Genomic DNA, 20,308 nt, shown 5'->3' on the forward strand with positions numbered 1-20,308 from the left:
TTCTTTTATCTTTGCCATGATGACAGAGAATAATGTTTTCTATACAGCTTAAAGTTACATTTAAAGGCTTGACTAGGGTTATAAGGTTAACTAGGCAAGTTAGGGTAATTAGGCAAGTTATTGTATAATGATGGTTTGTTCTGAAGACTATCAAAAATAATATAGCCTAAAGGGGCTAATCATTTTGACCTTAAAATGGTTTTAAAAAAAAATAACAACTGCTTTCATTCTAGCGGAAAATAAACAGAAAGAGAAGAGAAAATATTATCAGACATACTGTTAAAAGTTTCTCTTTTAAACATCATTTGGGAATTCAAAGGGGGGCTAATAATTCTCACTTAAACTGTACATGTATATGATTAATTAAAGGATACTTAGTAAACAAACTGTGTCACACATTTATATTGTTGACTATTTTATAACCCCTTATTTTAATTAGGCACTACTCTTGCTTCATAGACAAAACATCTTACAATCTGCCCATAAATGACCAAATTAGCTTTAACTAAATCTATGAACATTTGAATACAAGCATTGAAGCCTCTGTTGAAAGGGAATACCAATGTGGCTGCTTAAATACTTCTGTCACCTAATGGTTTATAACAAATGAGCAATCTGACCATTGTAAAGATCAGTGCAGCAAACACATCTTGATGGTAACATGAAAGGTGTAGGATGTTAACTGATAAAACTGGTTCATCCAGAGACAGTTGTCTCTTCCTAACAAAAAGTAATGATTGTATATATGCTTTTAATTTAATTTAGCTTTGCTGCAATTGAACATTTGTTGCAGTATTTTTCTATTCATGCTTGAATATCCAACACGTCAAGCATTCTCTGCAAAGAAAATGTATTACAAGGGCAATGGCTGCAACAATCTCCTTTTACTTATTTTCCCTCGTGGGGGTTTATGACCGGGGTTGATGCATGTACAGCTTATGATATTCTGTAATTGGATTTTAGAAAGCTGTTGACAAAGTCTCCCACAACTGCCTAATCCCCAATCAGCAATACAGCACCGAGCATGTTCCTACTGCTGGGTAAAAAGCAAAGGAACCATCCAGCCGAGATGCGACTGTAAAACCAAATTCTATAGGGGCATTTAACCAAAAACAGCACATTTTACATGGTGTTCAATAATAATAAAAAATAAAATAATAGTAATAACAATAAAAATAACAATAATAATAAAAGTCTACTCTAGAATGCACTAGATAGTGTATCAGGTATGAACCATGTGGCACTGTTACTGAGAACTAACTATTCTTTCCCAAAGGCTGATTGTAGTTATCAGTAAGTGAAGCTACAATACTGTAAAACTTACAAAACTGTTTGTAGTATCATGTTAGAAATTGAGCATAATCATAATGATATGACTATATTCATTCAAGCTATTTTAAGTTAAAGAAAAAGTATGTTACTTTCACAGAATGTTATTATCATTGTATAGTTTCAAAAACATTAGCAATTTTTGTCACAGTTTGTTTTGCTATAAATTGTTTGCGATACTTTCTACATGACTATATACACTAAACAATCTAAACAGAATTATAAACAGTTCTAATCAACTTAAAAAGATAAAATAAAACATTTCCACAATGTAAAAAACAGGTTTAAATAAGCAAGTGCGTCTTTACTGATCAGAAATTACTGAAATAGCTCATGCTCACATTATTTAACAGTGTTTGTTTAAATGTACAACTTTATTGCAATTTCTGTCACATATATGTAAATCAGATACTTTGGACATATTTCTTGCAGCTAACTTCAGCATTTCATCCTAGTCGCCCCCGCTGCAGGAACTGGAGTGGGCAGCAAGTCTTGCTGAGGAAAGTGCTCAGGGGACATAGTCAATGAGGCCATTTGCAAATCGCCTCTTTTTCTAGGTAACTTCGCTGCAGTTTTCAAGAGAGGCCATTTTCAAAAGGAAGAGACAAGATCTGTGGGTGTTATGTGTTTCAACTGGGTTTCAGCAGGCTGAAAAAAATGGCGGTTCATATGCACTATTCAGCTAACTCACTCGTGTCAACCAGTTATCTTTCATCACAGCCTCTTTCACATTACCAACATTTAAATGTTCTAAATGTGTTTAAATTATTTATAAGAATTAATGACAAAGCAGTGCCTGATCCCAATCTAGGCAAGAAAGGGATTTGCATTGTTTGTTTGATTACAGGCATTTATTTAAAGCAAGGCACTCTCTTTCAGCTCTCTAGAGTTATTGTCCAGAATAACTAAACAGGCCATGGGTGGGAGGGGAGAGGACTCTTTAACCTTGAAGCATTCATGAACAGAATGCTCTCTGTTTCTCTCTGCCACACTCTCAAGTCTACTTTAAGTCTTTAAGGGTAAAGAGCGCACTTTCCTATCCCAGCTTTCAGGAGTCCTTGGTGATGTTGTAATGCTAGAGCAAAGAAGGTCTCCTAGTCAACTCCATTAAAGGCTAAGCCTCAGAATTCCTTTATATGAGAGCTTAGAAATATAACTATATCTTGCCATTTCTTATGTCTCACCTACAGCTAACCCACATTTACTGTATGTCTTTTAGATGCTGCTCAGTTGCTTTAGCTAAATTTGAAATGATTACCCACTTCATCAGAAACACCAGCAGTTTGATCAGTATCTGATATATAAAATGAACTAAGCAGTGATGTTAATTGCTCAGTTGGATTACGTCTAGTTGTAAATTGTTCACCTGTATAATCAGTTTCATTTCCTTCACATGAATCAACAATGTGTATTACAGGGTTAATTTGTGTTTCTGTACTTTCAACCACATCCACAGTTGTATATGCATCATCCATGATAATATATGAAACTAGAACTAGTGCTAAATATAGAATTTACCCGTACTGGCCACCACTATGTAACGCTCGTCTTTAAATCAACGGGATACACAAGAATAAAAATAAAAAAATGGTTCAATTCTCTAGTTCCTGTTTTCAAATTTTATCATGGATTGATAAAGAATACTTTAAGGATTATAACTACACAGATCTCTGAAAATGTCCTTACATTCAAACAAAAAAAAACAAACAACATTCGTACAATAACACAATACAAAAAAATGGTAAATCCCCGTGTGTGTGTGTGTGTGTGTGTGTGTGTGTGTGTGTGTGTGTGTGTGTGTGTGTGTGAGTGTAAAGTCCAAAAGTCCGCGGATGTGTACGTGCAAAATGGTTCGCGCTCACCCCAAAGTTTGAGTCCAGATAATTGGAACCATGCCTTGTTGCTGTACGTTAAAGGTCCTCCTAGGATAGTCTTGACTGTGGGTCTGCAAGACTAATGAGTCCTAAAAGAGCAAAAAATCCACGCAAAACAATTGTCCTTTGCCCACGAATCAAGAAGAAAATACAAGGTAGATTTGGCAAACACCTCACTCCATGTGCTCCTCTGGCTTCTTCAGATGTCACCTTGAGCAGTGTCCATGTGCCCACTATCTCCCCCTTGTGGTGTGTATGTTATGTAAATTCGTATTTATGAAAAAAAAACAGCAACAGTTGGAACAGGAAATAGATTAGACACATTCACTTCCCCTCATCACTTCAAAATAAAGACGGTAAAATAAGACCATTACTCAATTATATTGTTAGGCTACAAAAAAACTAAGTGCGAGTACACTGTAAAAAATGTCAGTGAAAACTACAGTAAAAAACTGTAAAGCAGCAACAGTAAAAGACTATTTAAACCAAAATAGTATATGACTGTATTACATACATTAAATCACCGTAATTTAAGAAAGAGTACATAACTTTAATTTTTACTCTTTTAATATGTAATAAATACAACTTTTTACAGTAAAAATATATTTTTTTGGTGAAATAAATAAAAAAATACCGTAACTTCTCAAGCAAGTAATTACCCTAAAATCAACAGTATAATTCTGTGTAAAAACACATTTTGTTGATGTGCACTATGAAATTTACAACATAAAACCTTCAAAAATTCAACAGAAACTTACTTTAAATTCTACAGTAACAAGAGGTTAAAAGAATGGTATATGTTAGTCAAATAAAAGGGATAGTTCACTCAAAAAGAAAAAAATCCAAACCCGTAAGACCTTTGTTCATTTTCAGAACACAAATTAATATATTTTGGATTTAATCGTAGTTCCTCCCATAGACAGCAAGGGTTCTTACGCCACAAATTACAATGTTAAAATCCAAAGTATTTTAATTTCTGTTCCGAAAATGATTAATGACATATTTTTTTTTTGGTCAAACCATCCACTTTGTTGAAAAACAAAAACAAAAAACAGCATATGCTGGTAAGGTATGCTGGTTTCAATGCTGGTCTTGCTGGTCTCAATGGTGGTCAGGGCCAAGATATTACATTGAAACCAGAATACGGGCATCAAAACATAGGCTACAGCACCAGCATATGCTGTTTTATTTAGGTCTTTAATGTAAAATGTTATAATATTCTGTAATTTACTGTACTTTTGTGTATTGTTTATTAAATAGGCCCTATGGATCAAATCTGAGGTTTAATTGCTAAAGGCAATGAAAAACAAATTCAAGATATAATTGTAAAAATACAAATATATCGACCTTTATGTAATCATTCATTCGTTCATTTTCTTTTCGGCTTAGTCCCTTATTCATCAGGGGTCACCACAGCGGAATGAACCGCCAACTTATCCAACATATGTTTTACACAGCGGATGCCCTTCCAACTGCAACCCATTACTGGGTCCATCCATACACACTCATTCACACACATACACTACTGCTTGTCTTTGGACTGTGGGGGGAAACTGGAGCACCCGGAGGAAACCCACGTGAACACGGGGAGAACATGCAAACTACACACAGAAACGCCAACTGGCCCAGTCGGGGCTCGAACCAGTGACCTTCTTGCTGTGAGCACTACCCACTGCGTCACCGTGTCGCCCACTATGTAATCATGTTGTAAAAATATTAGATTTTTCATATTACTTTGTATTTAATCACAACTATATAGGTTAAAGGCTGAAATAAAAGGTTGAAATAAAAGATGCTAGAATGAGCAAAAATAAAAGATGAATTATGAAGACAATTATGAAAGTGTTTTTAATTATGAAATGTGTTTTATTATTGATTATTTATTATTAAACAGCATGTTTTTAAAAATTCTGTAAAAACATGAACACACATGCAGAGAAAAAAAAATCACGATCTGCATGCAATGCAAGTGGTGAGTCCAATGCCTATTTTAAATTTTTTCATAGGGTAACTTGCAAATTGTGAAGTTGGGGGGAAGACTTTTTGTCTGACGCAAAGTGTATTTATTTAACAATTACTTGTTAACTTGAGTATAAATTACGAACATTTATACTATTCAAAGTGCATATTTAAATGTAGTAATAGCACCACTCAGTAAACGAAGGTGAACTGTCAACGTTATTTTATATTTCAGTTGGCGAAAAATGAGCGCGCACACCGTTTAAAATGGCGGAATAGCACCGCCCAATGAGCTAACGTGAACTGTCGACATTTTATATTTCAGCCGCCAATTTAGCGCGCCCGCTCTTCAACTTGTGATGCTTAGTGCAAACCTTTGGCACCTGCTAACTCCACTTCTCTTTTCGAGGTAAGTCTGTTTGACAACACGGTTCTACACTAAAAGTACATTTTTACAGAATCAGTATTAGCGATGTTGAGTTGCAATTTCTGTGGCAAGTCAGTCAAATCATTGAGGGCTTATGTAATACATTGCAAACTTCACCGAAATGAACCGCGTTTATTTAAGTGCTTTGCAGCCGAATGCAAACAGACTTTCTGTACATATGCATCGCTTAAGGCTCATTTTTACAGAAAACATAACGTAAATGCGCCTGTTAACGTTGCTGTCGGGACAGATGTTATGCCTATTAAATGTGCAATGGCGTTATGTGATCGACAGTGTGAAGATGCTAAATCTCTAATAGCACACTTGAAAGACCACATTGTAGAAGGACGTGTTGTGAGTTGTCCAGTAAGAGGATGCACAGATGCTTTTAAAGTTAAATCTTCCTTTACCTCCCACATGTCACGGAAACACAAACATTTCACAGAAAGCACAATTAGTGACTTGTACAGAGACTCGTCGGCTTATCAGTCATCTTCACAATCTGTAACAACCGAATTAACGTCACATGACTGTGGCCATGAATTTGAATGTGATGTAGATACATCCGACGATTTCAACGATCTTTTTCTTAAAAATATTTGTTTATTTTACTTAAAACTGCAAGGGCAGCTCTTAGTGCCTGATTCAACCACACAGAACATTGTTGAGGAGATTCAAAATATACACGAGTTGGGTCAGACATATACTTTAAGTAAACTTGCTTCACAGCTAAAGAATGAAACATCCTTAACAGAAGATGAGATCACCAAAATTTGTCAGTCTGTCAAGGAATCTGATCTGTTTTCTGCATGTCATACAGGGCCAATGAGGACTGCACACACAAGAGCTCAGTGTTTAAAAAAAAATTTCAATTATGAGTTTGAACACAAGGACTCTCTTTTCCTGACAAGTCTCTATTTGGATGAGAGACCTTTCAAGTATAAATTTGGGTAAGTTTTGTTGATTATTAAACATCAATTTAAAGTACTAATAACCTATTTAACTCTTGCTTTACCTTACACAGATGGGCAATTCGGTGCTTCCAACTTTGCAGAAACGGGGTGTGGCCAGGCTCTAAGCTTCAGTGAGTACATATAAATTATAAGCTTTTAAATTAACTGCCATGCATCAATTTGTCAGATCATACATGCTACTGTTTGGTCAGTTGCTCAACTAACCTTACTCTGTTGGTATCACAAAATTGTAGAACTAAAATTACCTTTCATTAAAAGAGTATTTTATTAACCAAACGTGTTTCCAATCTTTCCTTGTATAGCAGTGGATTGTCCTAATTTACAATCTCAAAACAGATTTTTATGCTTGATCTCAACTGAAGTGTAATTTTATTTTAGTTTATATTTAACTTAATTTTATGCTAGCTTTTAAAAAATAATAAAAAATTATATTGCTAAAGTTGTCTTGCACATTTACAGAACAATATTACCACACATTCATCACATTGTCATCTTAGTAAAGTTTGTTTGTGTTTAAAAAAAAAAAGAGTAAAGAAAATCTCAGCTAAATTGTATTATATTTATGTACATTGTTTACATTATTATTATTATTATTCTTTTGAGTTGGAAATAACACAAACTGCTCAATATTTCGAAACTGCAGCAATATTTACTGTAGCTATTGTGTAAATGCTAAAATTAGTTATATTTATTTAATAACTATTAATGTTAGAATTGTTCCTTTTTTGTTTCTTTTCCCCTGTTCACAGAGAGGACCTTCTAAAAGTTCCGGTTTTCTGAACATTGTATCCTGTGTGTAAGAGACCTCTCTTCAGTCAAGTCTGGACCCAGTCAGACGCCAGTCTTAAGGATAATTGATGGTAAGCAGTGTTATAGTATGGTGTAACAAATGCTAGGTAGACTCAAGCAGTCGTGGGTGATAAAAATTGTTATTTTATCATTTCATTTTTGTAATTAAAAAAAGATACACAGTATAAATACACAAATTAAATAAATGGTGCATTTATGTTTTAGCTACAGTAGGTGTATTTATATAGAGGAGCAGGAGTGCTGGTCAGAAATAAAATGAAGAAGCAAATTATCAATTTAATAATTGAAGCATAAAAATTTATATAAATTACCATTTAAATGGACAAATAAATAGACAATTGTAAAACTATTTATTTAATTCATGTTTTAAAATGTGAATTAATCAAAGCGTAAAAAGTATATTTATTCATTCATTTTCTTTTTAACTTAGTCCCTATATTAATCCCTTTATTGTGGGGTCTCCACAGCGGAATGAACCGCCAATTTATCCAGCATATGTTTTACGCAGCGGATGCCCTTCCAGCTGCAACCCATCACTGGGAAACACCCATACACACTCATACACTACGGACAATTTAGCTTACCCAATTCACCTATACCGCATGTGTTTGGACTGTGGGGGAAACCGGAGCACCCGGAGGAAACCCACGCGAACGTAGGGAGAACATGCAAACTCCACACAGAAATGCCAACTGACCCAGCCGGGACTCAAACCAGCGACTTTCTTGCAGTGAGGCGATCGTGCTACCCACTGCGCTACCATGTCGCCCTAAAAAGTATATTAATAAATACTTTTACTTTGCCACATGATTTCCTCGAGTTAATAGATTTTTTGTCTATTAACATCATTTTACAACTTTAGATTATAGTGTTTACCATCAAATTTTATATCAATAAACAACAATAGTTGACAACAGAACAGCATTAACAATACCTGCAACACTGTGATTATAATAATATATTAGCATAATGCATTAAAGGAATGGTTCATCTAAAAAAGAAAATTCTGTTATTATGTTCATGTAGTTCTAAAAACGAAAGACCTTTGTTCATCTTTTAAACACACAAAAATATATTTTATATTTAGTCCAAGAACTTTCTTATCCTCCCTTAATAAGTACATGTAATCAGTAGTTAAATAAAAATGTTATGATGATGTAACTGGTGTTATGAAATACACTGGGTAATGCTCCCAGTGTACCATGTTATACATCAGAAGTGTTGTTGAAAATGTTTCCCAAAAGTATTATCATTGCTTCACACAAGGAGCATTGCTATCTGTGGGAGGATCAGAAAGAGCTCTTGGATTAAATAAAAATAATAATAATTTGTGTTCTGAAGATGGACAGAAGTCTTAAGGTTTAGAACAACATGAAGGTGAGTAATTAATGACAAAATTTTCATTGTTTGTTCAACTGTCCCTTTAATTATGACCACACACTAAAAATAATGGTTTGGAATAAAAGATAAAGTAAAAGACTCTTTATAGCAGACAATGATGTTTGTATACTCTTTTGAAAAATGTACTGTCAACACAGATCTTTAATTGCAGTTTAAAGCAAAAATGGCACACAATGTAAATATTTTATCAACTTTATATTTAAACTAGTTTTTCTACAAATATATATTTTTAAAAACAATTATTTTATTATAGTTATAGCAATTACTCAACCTAGAAAACTTTAGTGTATTTTTTGTAAGAATGACTAGGATTGTATCTGATGACTCCTATCTGATGATTTAGTACAAATTGTGTGAATTGTTGAATTTAGGCTCCAAGCTGACAGAGTGAAGCAAATACTTATGATAGCTCAGTGCTGAGATGTGTCTATTTCAATCTTTTGCCCTAATATTGATTATTAATTATTGTATTTATTATTAAAGTGGCCTACAAAATTCTATGGTGTTGCTTGTGTGCAGTTCATTGGTAATCAATTAAAGAAAAGAAGACTGAGTTTATTTCAGTTCAAGCATATTTCTCTTACTAACTTGTCTTTGTGTCTGTTTTCTGCAGAGAGATCATGCCAGTCCATATTGAAATAGTGACTACATGCAAGACTTCAAGCAGTACTACATTTCAAGTTTGAAACATACACAGTCCTGTGTCTTCCGTCAAGTGTGGGCTCAATACTATTGTTCAACCAGAGCAAGCAGCCCTGATGGATGTACAGTATATGTCTTCATTGATTATCCTTACTTTTATATATGGACACATTTTATTTCCAACATCAACACGCCTTTGTGAGTACACTGGTCAAGTTATTGGATCAGCTCAAACTGTTTTAACACAGTCCCTGTATGTAGTTTCATTAAAATCTAATAATTATAGTTTTGTGCCTTCAGTTGCTATAGACTGTATTTACTAGTTCATTTTGCAATTTCAAAAACCTGATTGATTGTTGTAAAATCTGTGGCAAACAACTGTAATGTCTTTTGTGTTTTACCGTGTTTTTTACGGTAAAGTTCTGGCAACCACAGCTGCCGGTAATTTTCTGTAAAACTGAACTTTACAATAAAATACTATTATATTTAATACAGTTGTTTTATGTTTATTACGGAAATAGAATGTAGTTAGTTTTACAGTATATTTATTATACACAGTAGTTTACTGTAAAGGAATTTACACTTACGACTGCTATTTTTAAAGTAATTTACTGTAAACATGTTTACAATACATTTGTTTTATTTAACAGAAATTTACTGTAAACATACAGCAGTTTTCAACTGTAAAATTTACAGATCATCAAAAAGTATTCTGTAAAGCATTGCACGTTGCAACCTTATATTTTACGGTGAACTTCTGGCAACCACAGCTGCCGGTATTTTACCGTATATTTCACACCGTTATTTTTTACAGTGTATGCTTAACTGCATGGCCTATTCACACATTTAATGAATTTTACAGTCAGCATACCTCAATTATGTGGCAGCGCTACAATGTGCTTAAATACCATGAGAAGGGTATAGACTGCATCTACGTTTGCACTGCCCTAACACATTCATTCATTCATTCAGCTTAGTCGCGTTATTAATCTGGGGTCGCCACAGCGGAGTGAACTGCCAACTTATCCAGCACACAGCAGATGCGCTTCCAGCTGCAACCCATCACTGAGAAACATCCATACACACTCATTCACACACATATTTACAATATATTGACATATTGACAATTTAGGCTACCCAATTCACCTATAGCATATGTTTTTGGACTTGTGGGGGAAACCAGAGCCCCCGGAGGAACCTCACACAAACACGGGGAGAACATGCAAACTCCACACAGAAACACCAACTGACCCAGCCGAGGTTTGAACCAGTAACCTTCTTGCTGTGAGGCAAACATGCTACCCACTGCTCCACTGTGCAGTACACAAACTAATGTAATTTGCTTTTGTTTGGAAAGTATATGCCCTGTCTTTAACCAAAATCCCCTTTGCACTAATCTGACTGCTATCCTCACCCTACAAACAAACCAACATGTTCTTTCAACAAATAGAATGTTCATCAAACAACCTCTTTTAAACATTTTCGTTAACAATTCCCTTAACTCTCCAACAAATTTATCTCAACGCTAATCAGTGTGCTCGGAATCCTTTTATCACTAACACTAGTCTTCCATAAAAGCAGCCAGCTCCATGCACAGGGACAGTGCAAGCAAAAGACAATAATAGAGATAGCAGAAAATGTGAACAGCGCAGGAGATGTTTGTGATAAGGAAAGAATAACGCAATATAGCAGAGGCTCATTTATTGCCCATGAGGCCTACAGGTTAACATAGAACCAAGGTCAGGGCCACAAAATGGACATCGAAGGTGATAGAAGTGACAACTGCTTGAGTGCTGAGACAGCCAGAGTTTCAGAGCTGCTGATTTGAACAGAAGAGAAAGACTGACTGCTGTGCTGCTTATTTTGCACAAGTTCCCAGATCACTCAAGCCAGCATAAAAGCACAACGGCAGGCTTAGAAGTCATTGTTCCTTTTTAAAAACATTTTTAAACAGTTAAACCGTTTTGACAGATTATCCCCCTCCCCCCTTTCTTTAGTTTAAAAAAGGAGAACTCAGCAAGCTCATCATTGGGTGGTTCATTCATACAATTGCTCCAGATTGTCTTTCAGTCTGCAGTAGGATGAGATTAGGGATCGTCTTTGCCTGGGGTGCCTTACTGATCGACATGTAAGTCTAACAAGAAAACAGTCCAAGCTGTGGACCATTTGGGGGAAAGCAGCGAGAGCCCACACAAAGAAAGAGAGAGATATAAATAGGAGCTATGTGTCAGGCCTTGCAATTGCAGACTGACTTGAGAGTGAGTTAATATTTCATTGCCTGTCACACAAATAGCCACGGACACATAACATCAAGCTGAGAAGTCCTCCTACTGAATCTACCCACATACTTTGCTTGCTGATCCGTAAAGTGGTGAAATGCTCAAATGAACCATTCCAAACGAGCAAAGGAAGAACTCTGAAAAATATAAATGACTCTCGCACAATAAGTAATGATGTTAGCACAATAGAAATATTTTCTGTAAATCACACACACAAACAACTAATAGAAAATACTATGAAGATAATGGCCTCGTTTCAGAAAGGAGGTTAAGTGAAAACTCAGAGTATGTTAACCCTGAAATGAGAGAAATGGCAGGTTTGTCAAACTCGAGAAAGCAGGGTAAGTCAAGCCGGTTTTTAAAAGAGAGGTAACATTTACTCAGTTACAGTGGTAAATTACTCTGTCAACCTAACCTGGTCAGGAGCAGGTTTTATTCTCTAAACTCTGAGTTTCTGTCAGTCTCCATCCTCCTCTTTTTTAAAGATGAATCGGTATCGCCATAGCCTTACATTTCCACGTAATAATTTCTTACATAATAAATGAGCATTTGGAGATGCGCATTAAAAACAATTGATGGAAACACCAAGATGAACATAATTGATGCACAAAGATGCACAAAGAAAATGGGCATAAAAATCATATGCACATAACTGAGTAGGATAAACTTTTTATTCGAAAAGAAAAGATGCGCATAAACTACGATGGAAACATTTTTAACCGAACAAATGCCAGTATGCGCATTAAAACAAGTCATGTGACTTTGTTATAAAAAGATCATATGATGATGAAAATAGGTGCATTCGACATGAAGCACAGCTGCAACCAGTGATCAATGAGATTAGCCGAGCGCAGGCGGGGGCGGAGTTGAAAACGGAGCCGTCAAGCCGCACAGCCTGACACTTCGTGCTCAAAGTTTGCTGCAGTCATGATGACCGATCACATCGCGTCATCGTCATTTTTTTATTTATAACAAACAACAAAGATTTACAAATAAACAGAATATAGTCTCTGCAAATTTTAGTTTATTTTTAAACAATAAGGGAATTATGAATTAAAATATATTACAAACGGGCAACGCACTGGCACAGTAGGTAAGTCTTAAACAATGATTAAGATTATTTTGGATAATAAAGCATTTATTAAAAGCACTTTAATCTAAAAAGATTAAACAAAAGGGCATTCCTAAAATAAGTGAGCTTAGGGTGGCGGGGATCAACGATGATAATTATTTTATTACAAGTCTGTAAAACTTATTTTAGTTGATATTTAGGTTATTTAATAAAATATATAATTTAAATCGTTCATAGGAGCTGAATGCAGTAAATAGTCCGAATAAAAAAGGACGAAAATAAACCTGTGCAATTATTATTATTTCCAGATTATTTAACAAAAGAATAATATAATAAATATTGTAGTATATTAATAAGCATGATGTGTATAAAACAAATTTCACAAATTTCAAATCAAACAATTCACTTTTCATACCCATCGTATGAAAAGTGAATTGTTTGATTTGAAATTTGTGAATTGGGAATCTGTCCAATAATAAACCCGAAACACATGTGGTTGTTGCCATGCAGTGAACTCGGCCAATCGTGTAATGTTGGTGTCGTCATCAGACCTTGTGCAGTCGCTCTTCAGATGCTGCATGGCCTGAGTCAGTCATCTGATTTCAAAGCGCTGTCACGGTACTTTGATGCCACATGAGACAGTCACATGGAGTCGGCTCAGCATCAATCCGGACAGAATTTCTAACCAGCATGCACCGCTTTAAGACAGAATTCGATCGATCTGCGCAGCGCTGCATGAAGTCAAGCGCACCTAAAGTGTGTTAATGGACAAACGAGTAGGCAGAGCACATTGTAAAACATCTGAAAATTTTTGATTTCAGTAATTGTGTTATTATATCATTAATAACCTCCAGAATCAAGAGCGTCTTTGCTCCGCATCTCACACCTTCAAATGCCACCGCGCATTCATTTATTAAATAAAGAAAGTCATTTATTAAATAAAAAAAGATTCATGCAGCTTCTTCTACCACAGTAAATTCTGTTTTTACTGTTGATATTTGGCGCCAGTTAATCAGGAAGTGAAGATTTTGTTGACTCGTTGGATGGAAAAGCTGCTTTATTCACATATCTTTTATGCCATATTCCATAAAGTCATAAAAGTTAATTCACATTTTTGGATGGAAACATAGCTAATGTCTACATTTCAGTCACACAAAGAACAAAGTTATGAAAATGGCTTGTCCATTTTTAATAAATAATTAGCTTAAATTCACTGACCTTCGTACTGTAAATGGATTATTACTTGTTCTGAAAAACAATTTTTTAGTGCTGCTTACATTCTATATGTCATATCAACCTCTACCACCTGATCAATAAAAAGCCAGACACACAAGTGCACTTTTGAATCTATTAAAACCTCAACTTTAGAAATGTTATCTTAAACATCCTGGTTACGTACGTAACCCACATTCCCCGAATAGGTAACGGAGACGTATGTCTGTATAAACAGACTTTTGGGAGTGCTTTAGACGACCAATCACTTCTGAAGATAAGAAAACAGGCCAATGAAATGCCAAATGAATTGGCGGAGCTTAGCTCCACAGCTGAAACTGATGAGTCAATTAGGGCTATATCAGTCGGCTGCTGGAGCCAGCTCATCAGAATTTGCCTGCTGAAGAGCCGATCGCTCAGCTCACAGCTGGAGACTCAGGTGCTGTGGCAGTGGAGACACACGTCTCCGTTTCCTATTCGGGGAACGTGGGTTGCGTACGTAACCAGGACGTTCCCCTTCATATGGGAACTTCTACGTGTGTCTGTATAAACAGACTTTTGGGAGACTGTATGGAAAGCGCCACAGCAGCTAAGCCTGTCGCGCTCCTGATGTGTAGTTTGCCAAGCCAAAGCGTGAGCGCACTGACATCACCAAGAGCGCAACCTTCCAACGTCCCCTAGGCCCAACATATTACCATTACATGGGAATAAAAGTTTTAAATCGGGGGTCGTAAGTGTGCTTTTACCTAGCTAATATAGACTAGGGATTTTGGAAATACAACAGTACGTTGGGGAAGCGTGCCAGTCCCCGAAGGGGGGGGACGCAGCGGAGACCACCTGCTACCCTAAAAGGGGAGACCTGATGGTAAGGAGACATATGGACTAGCCCTAATGAGGGGGAGTGCTACATATGATAAGCTGGTTAGCGGTTTAGGGAAGACACGGGACCGCCTAATAAGGGGGAACACACCGTGGTAATAATGCATATGACATCACCAAATGGGGATGCACATAGTTGGCACTGATCCTCAATATGCGTGTAGACCTAATGGGCATACCAACCGCACACTGAGCCATGCACTCGACTCCTCCGCTGAGTCGATGCTGGGGGCCTCGGAGGAATTCTCTAGGGTTCGCCTGGGAAGGGGAACTTACTAGTAAAATAGAAAAAGCGCACCGGTTAAGGGAGCCTGGCGCAGGCAAGCGTTTGTGACACCGAGCTTAATTCCCCCCCGATTGATTGGGATTACCCAATAACCGGGAGAAAACTGGCTCCACTCGGAGGTTATAGAACCTCGCAAATGTGTTAGGTGTCGCCCAACCCGCAGCTCTGCAGATATCTGTGAGAGAGGCGCGCGTGCTAACCGCCATGAGGAAGCGACACCTCTAGTAGAGTGCGCTCTCACGTTAGGAGGGGCGCGGCTCGCCCTGGCATTGATAAGCGAGGGCGATGGCATCACTAACCAGTGGGCCAACCTCTGTTTTGACACGGCACTTCCCTTCTGCTGACCACCATAACAGATAAAGATCTGTTCACATGATCTTACATTTTGCGTTCGTTCCACGTAAAGGCGGCAAAGCGCGAATGGGACAAAGCAGTGAATGGGCTGAGCCTGCCTCCTCCGCAGGCACCGCTTGCAGGTTCACCACCTGATCTCTATATGATGTGGTAGGAACCTTGGGCACATAGCCAGGTCGGGGTCTTCAGGGACAACGTGAGATTAACCCGGCCCGAAATTCAAGGCACGATTCGCTGACCGAAAATGCCTCCAGATCCCCAACTCTCTTGAATGACTACAATGCGATCAGCAGAGCGGTCTTAAATGACAGAATTCTAAGGGATACCGAATCGAGTGGCTCGAACGGCTCTCTCTGCAGACCCGCCAGGACTATAGAGAGATCCCCAAGAGGGCATGAGAGGGGGGGGCGGGACGGATTTAATCGTCGCGCGCCTCTGAGGAATCGGATGATTAGATCATGCTTCCCGAGCGTGTTGCCATCCACCGCCTCATGATGAGTAGAGATCGCAGCCACGTAAACCTTCAGTGTGGAGGGTGACAGCCTACGCTCCAGCTTATCCTGAAGGAAGGATAACACAATGCTAATCTGGCAAGTTCGGGGGGTCTTCTCAGCGAGAAGCGCACCACTCAGAGAATAGACTCCACTTCAGGGCGTAGGCATGCCTCGTAGAGGGTGCTCTAGTCTGAGTGAATGGTGTTAAGTATCGCGGGGGGTAAGTCACCTAAGTCCTCCACGCTCCGTCTATGGTCCACACGTGGAGAGAGGAGGTCCTCCCTTAGGGGAATGCGCCAAGGAGGGGCCGCCGCGAGGAGTGTGAGCTCCGAAACCCAGGTCCGGTTGGGCCAGAGGGGCGCAAACAAACAAGACCTGCTCCTCGCCTCCCTGACTTTGCACAAAGTTTGTGCGATTAGGCTCACTGGGGGAAACGCAGATGGCCAGCTGTGAGCCAGTGCATCCGTGCCGAGGGAGGCCTCGGTCAGGGAATAAAACAGCTGGCAATGTGCGTTCTCAGCGGAAGCAAACAGATCGATCTGGGCTTCCCCGAAGCGCGCCCATATCAGCTGGACCGAATCGGGGTGGAGTCTCCACTCTCCTCGTGACACTAGCTGCCGTGAGAGCGCATCGGCTGCACGGTTGAGCTCGCCCGGGTTGTGAATGGCACGCAGGCGATTTCAGCCGCGTGTGACTCCAAAGGAGCAGACGGCGAGCAAGCTGAGACATGCAGCGAGAGCGTATACCCCCCATACGGTTGATATAAGCCACCGTCGCCATGCTGTCCATCCTGACCAGCACGTGTTTCTGCTCCAACACCGGAAAAAAAGTGGTGGAGAGCCAGATACACTGCCAACAGCTCCAGGCAGTTGAAATGCCAAAGCAGGCGGGGTCCGGACCACGAACCCGCGGCTGCATGCTCGTTGCACACGGCCCCACCAGCCCGTGCTGGAGGCATCTGCCGTTACGACAACATGCCTGGATACTAGCCCTAGGGGCACTCCGGCCCGTAGAAAGCCCAGGGGCTGAGGGTGCGGAGACACAGCGGAGTGATGTGCACCCGGTGCGTACCCGCGCGCCATGCCCGTCTAGGGACTTCGATCGCGAAGCCAACGCTGACGTGGTCTCATATGAAGCAAACCGAGCGGCGTGACCGCTGCTGCGGATGCCATATGCCATAGGAGCCTCTGAAAACATTTCAGCGGGACCACTATCTTCCTGTGGAGCTCGTTCACACAGGAAAGCATTAGCCTGGCGCGCTCCTCGGAGAGGCGCGCAACCATGGTGATCGAATCCAGCTCCAGCCCGAGATAAGAGATCCTCTGCGCAGGGCAAAGTGTTGCTCTTCTCTTGGTTGACTTGAAACCCCAACTGGTCGAGGTGCCAAAGCACTTTGTCTCTGTGCATAATCAACTGATCGCGAGAGGAGGCTAGAATGAGCCAGTCGTCGAGATAGTTGAGTATGCGGATACCCGCGAGCCGCAAGGGCGCTAGAGCACCCTCCGCGAGCTTGGTGAAAACCCGCGGAGACAGAGAGAGCCCGAAGGGGAGGACTTGTACTGCCATGCTCGTCCTTCGAACGCAAACCGAGAAAGGGGCGGTGGCGTCGAAGAATAGAGACGTGAAAATACGTGTCCTTCAGGTCTATGGCTGCAAACCAATCCTGTGGCCGGACGCTCTGAAGCAAGCGTTTCTGCGTGAGCATTCTGAAAGGCATTTTGTGTAAATGACAGTTTCAGTCTGCGCAGATCTAGGATTGGTCTTACCCCCCACTCTTTTTGGGCACGATGAAAAACGACTGTAAAACCCGGACTTCATCTCGACTGGAGGGACCTGCTCGATTGCCATCCTTCGTCAGGAGGACAGCAATCTCCTCTCGCAAGACAGGGCACTCTCGGGGATAACCCTCGTAAAAGGACAACCCGTGAACTTGGGAGGGCGAATAGCGAACTGAATCGCATAGCCCGAGTCTGACCGTCCGTATGAGCCACCGCGACGCGCTGGGCAGCGCTAACCAGGCCGGCAGAGCGCGCACTAATGGCACCATCGGAGCGATCGCTGACATGCAGCGGAGGGGCAGCTCGGGATAAGGGAGTGCTCATCCCGGAAAAGCGGTGCGTCCCGAAATTAGCTGAAAAAAGAGAATTTCTCTTATTTTCCTCCCTGGATCCCGCAGTGAGGCCAGAGTGAGAGAAAGGAGTCCGTTCTGCTGGGCACTCTGAGGGCCTGAGCGAGGATCCTGGCGCTGCGAGCTGGAAGGCAGAGCGTCCTAGACTGGCAGTGCTCGGGTTTGCGCATCCGAAGAGAGAGGAAACTGCTCTTTTATTAACAATTTGGTTGCCGCCAGCCCGGAGGCCGGCAGCGATGAGTTTAAAGTCGTTGTTATGGACTGATGTGATGATCCTCGGTGGGGGATCATCCCCCACTGAGGAAAGAGCAGGTCCCCTCTTCTCCAGATGGCCCGTCTCAGGGGCGCTTCCGCGTCCATTTACCGGACTTAAACGGCGCCCTGGGGCGGTGGCGTCACAGTCCCGCGGGAGGCTCTGCGTTCCGCTTGGCCGGTGGAGCGGGCAGCAGAAGCGGAGCAGATGTTGAAGCCGCGGTGGACGCCCTCGGCGAGGAGCAGCCTCAGAGGAAGGGGCAGCGGGAGGAGCAGTTTTTCCGAGCCCGCTGATAGATGACCTCACCCATCGCCTTGGACTGCTCTTTCACTCGCGGAGAATTCCTGGGTGAATTCCCCAACGGTGTCGCCGAACAGGCCAGCCGGGGATATAGGAGCGTTAAGAAAGCGAGCTTTGTCAACGTCTCTCATATCAGCCAAGCTCAACCAATGTGGCCATCGTCTTCCCCAGGGCACGAGCAGCCGATTTGGTGGTCATGAGAGCATAATCGGTTGCCGTGCGAGCTCATGCAGCAAGCCCGGGGAAGAACCTCCCTCCTGCATCTCGGCCAGCTTCTCGGCTTGGTAGCGTTGATAGGTGGCCATAGCATGCAGAGCGGAGGTGGTCCGAGTGATCCGAAACCTCACTGACAACCCCGGAGGGTGGCAGGGGGTCCGGATCTTCATCAGAGCATGTCAGCCCGCCCTCCGATGCAGCGATGGACAATCACATACCCGGTGTCATCTAATGAGAGCGCGGCCAACCATGAGGATGCGCACTGACGAGGAGCGAGGGGTCCATGGACCCGAAGGCCACGGATTAGCCCCCACTGTAACCCTCAGGCCTGCCCTAGTGCTAATCGCTTGGCGGGGAGCAGCAGGGGTGACTTGCCCTAATAAAAGCGCTCGCCGCGACCTCAGTTGCGCAACAGTCAAGCCATCGCAAGCAGGCAAGAACTGTCCGCGAGCACCGCATCAACACGTTGGACCCCCAAGCATGTGACGCAGTACTCGTGCTGTCATCCGGGGAGAGGAAACCACCGCATCCAGAAACGCACGGTCGAAACGACATCTTTAAAAAGACGCGCTGCACGACTGTGTGCTCTCTTAGGGAATCCTGCTCTTTTAAAAATCTGCTCTTTCAGGTCACCAGCGAAACGCCAAGGGGATGGGAAACCCAGCTCGACCGCCACTAGAACATCTTCCCTCGCACTGGTGAGAATAATGCTTTCTTCAATGTTGGAAGTCAGCTCAGCAGAAGGGTTCTTCAGTCTCAGATCGGGTCTGAAGCAACAATTCTGATGAGCTGGCTCCAGCAGCCGACTGATATAGCCCTAATTGGGCTCATCAGTTTCAGCTGTGGAGCTAAGCTCCGCCAATTCAATTGGCATTTCATTGGCCCGTTTTCTTATCTCCAGAAGTGTTTGGTAGTCTAAAGCACTCCCAAAAGTCTGTTTATACAGACACACGTAGAAGTTCCCATTTGAAGGGGAACTGATCAACGTGTGTAAAAGTGGGAACTTTAAATTTAAAATTTCCACTGAACATTAAGATAAGGTTAAATACATTCTTGTTTTGTCAAATTTGTTGTAGAAACTATGCAGTAACCTATTTTATGTAATTTAATGCAATTACATCTGAAATAACTTAAAAATTATGGCCAATTCCCCACTTTTTCAAGTGAAAAGTCAATAAATATCACACATTACATTACATGCAGTGGTGTTGCTTTTTTAAATATATGGTCATATTTTGCTATAACTTTGCATGAGCACATCAAGTTCAGCTGGGGAAAGAAATGCTGATCTTTTTTTTTCAGATGTTGCCATGGTGACTCATAATATCTGCGGTCCATTGATAATGCCTTTTTATAGTTGCAGTGTGCGCGCTTAACTCTGAGTTAGTCTACTCAAAGTTGATTAACCCAACTCAGATC

General features: G+C 40.8%; 1 protein-coding gene and 1 long non-coding RNA gene across 4 annotated transcripts in view; one reads left to right on the top strand and one right to left on the bottom strand.

Annotated features, from left to right (window-relative positions):
- The window catches only part of gria3b (glutamate receptor, ionotropic, AMPA 3b), a 438,221-nt gene that overhangs the window by 346,712 nt on the left and 71,201 nt on the right, over positions 1-20,308 (bottom strand). The window lies entirely within an intron of this gene.
- Positions 6,459-9,458, top strand: LOC130240662 (uncharacterized). The gene is made up of 4 exons (XR_008838790.1): positions 6,459-6,539; positions 6,614-6,673; positions 7,313-7,423; positions 9,388-9,458. It is a non-coding gene; the product is annotated as an uncharacterized LOC130240662 (long non-coding RNA).

The sequence above is a fragment of the Danio aesculapii genome, chromosome 14 (assembly GCF_903798145.1).
Source record: "Danio aesculapii chromosome 14, fDanAes4.1, whole genome shotgun sequence".
NCBI lineage: Eukaryota > Metazoa > Chordata > Actinopteri > Cypriniformes > Danionidae > Danio > Danio aesculapii.